At 37.3% G+C, this 6,275-nt stretch overlaps 1 non-coding gene across 1 annotated transcript; it reads left to right on the forward strand.

Moving 5' to 3' along the window:
* Nucleotides 1–1,947: 1,947 nt before the first annotated feature.
* Nucleotides 1,948–2,144, forward strand: LOC145118215 (U2 spliceosomal RNA). Its single transcript, XR_013713180.1, has one exon. It is a non-coding gene; the product is annotated as a U2 spliceosomal RNA (small nuclear RNA).
* The last annotated feature ends 4,131 nt before the right edge of the window (nucleotides 2,145–6,275 follow it).

Below are 6,275 nucleotides of genomic sequence, written 5' to 3' on the forward strand. Positions count from 1 at the left end.
TGTAGAGGGGATAGAGTTCCGGGCCTGGATGGTTTTTCCTTTAGGTTTGTAAAAAAAATCATGGGATTTACTGAAAAATGATATTTTTGATGGTGTCACAGAATTCCTTCTTTCGGCTAATATTCCCCATTGTTGTAGTAGTTCTTTCTTCACTCTAATTCCAAAGGTGAGGAGCTCATTAATAGTAATACATTATCCACCAATTAGTTTTAGTGGGTTAAAATAAAAAATCATTGCTAAGTGGTTGGCTAATTGATGATTTAAGATGAAATCATTCAAAGGTAAAAGTTGATGAACGAGGATGTTTGAAGTACATTGCTACTTCAGATTTTCGGCGAAGATAAGTGTTGTGCCTATTTGGGCGTTGACGTTATCTGGGACTCAAGTTTATTTCACGATTATAAGTTAAATAGATTTTTTCCAATAAGTGGAACTTAAAGTATGCGTCTTGTACCTATTTAAACTCTTATGATGTCTTATATTTATAACTATGTGGCCGTAGGGATATAAAGGTAAAGTAATTAACAACCTCATATGTGAAATTAAGTCTGACCTGGGTAATACTAATATGAGATAAAAGCAATGTTAGGGGAACAAGTTATGAGTAAGAGGAATTCTTATGATGACGTAAGCACTTAAGATCTGCCCTATTGTTTATTAAAGAACAAGATATAGATAGAATGAGAGGAGAAGATTGAACTAATGGATGACATTTGGAGTTTGAAGCAAAGGGGGTTGATAGTAGTCAAGTTATTTCATGAATTACTCCCAGCAATCGGTTGAGTTACTCTTTTATTTTAGAAGCTTGTTTTGAGTTTCGAGTTCCATTAATGGAGACCCGACTCTTGATATCCACTACCTGAAAGTTGAAATGGACGGCTTAAATGATGCTGTGAGGCTGTTAGAACATGGATTATAGCACCTTATGTACATTCAATTGAGAAATAAACATCACAGATGGTAAAACAAGAGCGAGCATTGAGTTTCGATTGTTGAATATGGATTTTTCCTTTGCATCCATTAACTAAATTCGAATATAATGTTATTATTGAGCATTTTTTTTATTCTAAATATATTTGTTCAGTAAAAGTCATCCCCATAAATGTTAGAATCAAATTGGAAGTGATTGTAAGACGTTAGGAGGTGAAGATAGTGTGATACCAGCAATGACCAAATAGCAAGCCGATGAGAAGAGAAGGACATGTTGGTTGAAAAAGCGGATAGTATCTTGGAAAGGAATAGTGAACACTTACGGGAAGCATAATGTAAGGTTGAATGTTACCTGGTAACGGGACGACATAACGAAGAAACGGTTGCCCGGAAAATAATTTTTGTCAGGTATTTAAACGAGTAAGAAATGTGTTGGATATGATTATAAAATTATATGGTTTCAAGATATAATATGATTTTTATGAGCAAAACAAGTGAAAAGGATTATGTAGATTAAAAACACGTATTTTGATAGGATGGATTTTAACAAGTTGGACTTATCTGATTAGTTTGAGTCTGCCCATTAGTTATTGTGTTTAGTTATTAATTTACTTAATAGATATGTGATATAAAACTAAATGGACAAAAGAAAAGCATAGTAGGTACATGAGTGGAAGGAGTCATTCGTAATTGAGTAATTATCAACATGAAATGAATTTGTTTTGTTTGTTGGTGTTGAGTGAATTTAAACTACAGAAAAATAAGAAAAGAAAAGGCAATGCAATCATAAACACATATGCATATGCAGTAGTAGTCTAAGTTTGATCTGAATATATACAGAAAGTAAAGAAGCAAAAGAATAATATTTAAGTTGTTTTTGTTGTGAAGGAAGGAACCAGGAAGGGAGCTGGCAGTGAAAGTGAAAGAGTCTGCATCCCAATTCCCACATTGGGTGAATGAAGGAAGCAGGCAAGAGGGAGGCGAGTACAAAAGGGGAAGCCCACAGCTGTAAGAAGCATACCTTTCTCGGCCTTTTGGCTAAGATCAAGTGTAGTATCTGTTCTTATCAGTTTAATATCTGATATGTGGGCCATCGGCCCACTCGATATTAATCTTATTTTTTATGGGGGAAGGCCCGTTACAGTAGCTTGCTGCTGGGGTTCTTCATGCGTCGCCTTGGTCTTACACTACAGCCAAGGCCAGGCGCACCCCTCCAATACTCAGTTCAATGTTTAAAATTAGCTTAAAATAGGCTTAGAGATTTGAAAGTCTTTGCTGTCTGATGTTTTCATGTGAACGCACTCCCATAGTTCCAACCATTGACCTGGCTTTTTGTACTATAAGGACCTTTGAAGGGTTTCATTCATGTTAACAATATGGGAAGTTCCAAGAGACTCAAAAATCAGGTGGTTTTAATGACATATTTTCATCAGGAGATGAAACAGGACAAGGTACGGTTATTATGTATGACTCATCACTGTGACAAAATGGACAAACAATAAATGTTTTGAGGTAAAAATTTTAAAAAGTGGGTGTCCATTTGAATCGGAATAGTCGGCAATATGGGCCTGAAGAGCCAAGACTTGTAATCCTACCACTGTCGGAAGCGAGGAGTTGTCGCAGCTCTGTGAAGCCAGCCTAACGCATTGCCCCCTTATATAGGTTCCAAGAGACCCAAAGCCTTCGCTCAAGCCACTTGAACCAGCTCTCGACTTCCACTGGAACGGGCAAGTCAAATTACACACCACCAGACCCAACCAAACTGGACCAAATCATAATCCAACCCACTTTGATACCCCCACTTGGGTTACAGGCAAACGTTACCAGGCCCGGTGACCAACTCTCTACAAGATAAATCTATAAAATCGTCTTGGAATCCTTCACACACCAATGTGGGAACACTCATCAATATATATACATAAACAAACTGCATTTTCTTATCTAAATTAACAGTTCAACCAACATATTGCAATTGGACTTCTCGTCATGTAAAACAAAACTATCTACGACGTTAACGACATTGAGGGATTTTCGTTCTTCGAAATCATCACATGGTTTTTTTTTTCTAGTCCAACTTATCAAGAACTTGTATGACTATCCTGGTACCCCACAAGCTTTGGATTCCAGTGGGTCGGAAAGACAATTAATGTGAAGATACGACGACAAGGTCCGTCTTACTTCTGAAAGCTTCAGGATATGTTGTCTATGTTGTCCCACCAAAACATAACACCAACGCCAAATAGAAGCTTCATCTCGCAATGCCAATACCACCTTGTTCAATTTTGCAAATCGATAAAACTTTGACACGTAGAGATCCAATGTGGGGTATCCGATAATTCTCATAAATGGGGCCACTACATCACTAGATATTTTTATACGATTGATATGACTTCGACGCATAGAGGTACACACCATCACCGTTTCGTTTATTCCATTTCATGTCAGCGTTACATACTTACATGTGCAGAGCTAGTGCATCCGCTTCAACTCCCTCTAAATGGGAAACGATGAAGGTCATTAAACCACCACTAATAGACCCTCACCCAGGAAAATCGTAGCATTTATCTTTGTAGAATTGAATCGTTATTTAGATTTCATAGTGTCACACACCCGTCATGTGATTTACTTTTTATGTAATAGAACTTGGTGTTTCCGTAATTGAAAATGATCATACTTCACACATCATAATAATACATAATATGATACAACTAACTGAGTATTCAATTTATGTAGAACAAAACACAACACTCAGTAAACATCAAGCCTAAAATCTCATAGACTGCAACATACCCAATGGAACATTTATGGACCGATCGGCCGAAAATGTATAAGCAATGTGCATGTTTAACACCAAACCCTAATGTCTACCTTATGGTCCTTGGTAGGCGCACTAGGTCTAAGGTACAAGGGAATAAAAACACACCATTGACATGATGACTTGTGTAGAAATTTCTTTCTAAGCGATGCCTTTTTTTAGATTTTTCTTCGATAATTATGGGCATGTATCAACATATCAAAAGAAACCCTACATAACATCCTATGACCATTATCGGATTACAAATAGCTTATTCGAAATGGATTTTTGAAAGGCTACATTATATGGACATCCATCTAAGATGACTTATTTGTGTTAACCCCACCAAATATAACAAACATACAGGAACATGACCTTGTAGTGTTAGGGATTCTTGGAGGATAGAAGCTCAGGTTGAGGGTTGTGAGGAGGGCTTCCTTTTATGTTATTGTTTCAATCCAGGTTTGGGATTGTATGGAATGTGTGTAATGAAAAGACACATGTACCAAGGAGTCACAATCAATCCATCATGTATTTGTAGGGGCATTAAAATTAAAGGACTTATAAATCATAAAATATGCATGTTACATTTCATCGCAAGCAATTTCATGAAATAAGACGGTTTCTGTTGAATATGTCGTTTCTTATGACATAATTCACAATAATGTATTGTTAGGCTTACTGGTATGTTCATTTGAATTTAGGACCTTTACTCAATTTTATTTCTCAATTACATGAGCATTTTCATTCCTTTTTAAATATGTTTTTGCATATTCATTGCTCATTTAATTATCATCGTACAAAAGGATAATATAATTGTTTCCTCCCCGAGGCTCGAACTCGTGACCCCCACCCTTCTATATTGCCCGTCGACTTAACCACTTGAGCTAAAGTTATTCAAGTATCTTAATTAAATATATGCAAAGAAGAGAATAATATGATCTAATGGGATTAAAAATAAAACAAATTACTGAAATCGTCCCTGTGGTTTTACGAAAATTACGTGTTTGGTCCTAACTTTTTTTTTTGCACTCTGACGATCCCTACCATTTTAGTTTGTTGCGTTCTTCGTCCCTGACCAAGGTGAAAAGACTCTTTTGCCCTTTCTAATATATTTTCCCTTATTATTATTATTGATTGTATGTTTATTAATAATAAAAACAATAATTAGGCCCACTTTACAACCCCCCCTATAACCAGTTAACCCCACCATATTTTTGCCCTCACCCACTTCTTTCATCACCGGCAACCATTGCCGACGACCTCCAATTGCCGGACACCATCTCGGACTACCTCTTCTTTCCGATCATCACCATCATTCCCACCCTCACCCACCATACATGAAGATGAACAACTCCAATCGCCGGACACAATCTCTGACCACCTCTTCTTTCCGATCATAACCAAAACCTACAACTCTTTTGGAATCCATTTATCAAGAAAGAGAATCCATATACTGATAGAAGAAATCAATTTCATAAAGTGTATATAGAGATGTGAAACTGTAAGGAAAGAAAAAAATGGAAAAGGGTGTGTGTGTAGGGGGGTTGGTTGCGGTAGTGTTAGCTCCGGTGGATGGCGACGTAGACGGGTGAGGTCACCGGCGTAGGGAAACGAGAGGAACGATGGTGAAGAGGGAGGAGCGAGGAGGGAGCAGATATAATCGATGGTCAGACCTCTCGATGGATCAGATGGGGGAGACGATAAGAAAACAGACTAATTAACCAGATATCCTTCCGTCTTCAGCCCTAAACCTTTGTAACTCATCTTCTTCCATCTACCACGTCTTCTTCACCCACTGAATTCAAGAAACATTTCCTTCTACCGCAACCAATTTCAATGATTGCAGGTTTTCATCGATTCAACAACCAATCAAATTGGAAATGATGGTTTTCTTCTGCTCGATTATCTCATTCCCCTCCCAAATCGGTAAAAGAACAGAACACTTACGCTCTATCTCTCGATTGTCTTCTTTCTCGACTGTCTGTTGATGAACCAGGGGAAACATGCTTTCACATTCTTCTTCTGGTTCGATTTTTGGGTTTCCGTGAAAAAGGATATCGGGGTTGTCATCTGTCTCCACCCATATGTGTTCAATAATTTCTTCTTTAATCTGCATTCCATTGTTGCTTTTCGGTGGTGATTTGGATTTCAGTTGTTTTTTTTTTTGCAGGTTTTGTTTCTTGATTTGGTTTTGATTTGATTTTAGTTGATTTTGATTTGATTTCTGTAGGTGGAGAAGGATGTAGAAAAAAATAATGGGGTAGAGAGTGGATCTAAGGAGAGGAAGAATTTTGATGGTGAGGAGTTCAATGGTTGCCGACGGTATAAGAGAAGGAAGGCCCCCGAAGAATGTGGTAGTCGGAGAAGATGACCCAACGGTGGCTGATTTGGGGCAACAAGAAGCAAGATAATTGATAGTGTCCGTGGGTTTGAGATGTGGGCCCATAAATATTTTTTGTTAAACTTTTTTGTTAATAAGATAATATTAATAAGAATTTAAAATCAATTATAGAAAAATAGAAAAACAAATAAAAAATAAAAGAAAGGG

This window comes from Lactuca virosa, chromosome 5, assembly GCF_052849685.1.
Source record: "Lactuca virosa cultivar CGN04683 chromosome 5, Lactuca_virosa_CGN04683_v6, whole genome shotgun sequence".
In the NCBI taxonomy this organism is placed as follows: Eukaryota; Viridiplantae; Streptophyta; class Magnoliopsida; order Asterales; family Asteraceae; genus Lactuca; species Lactuca virosa.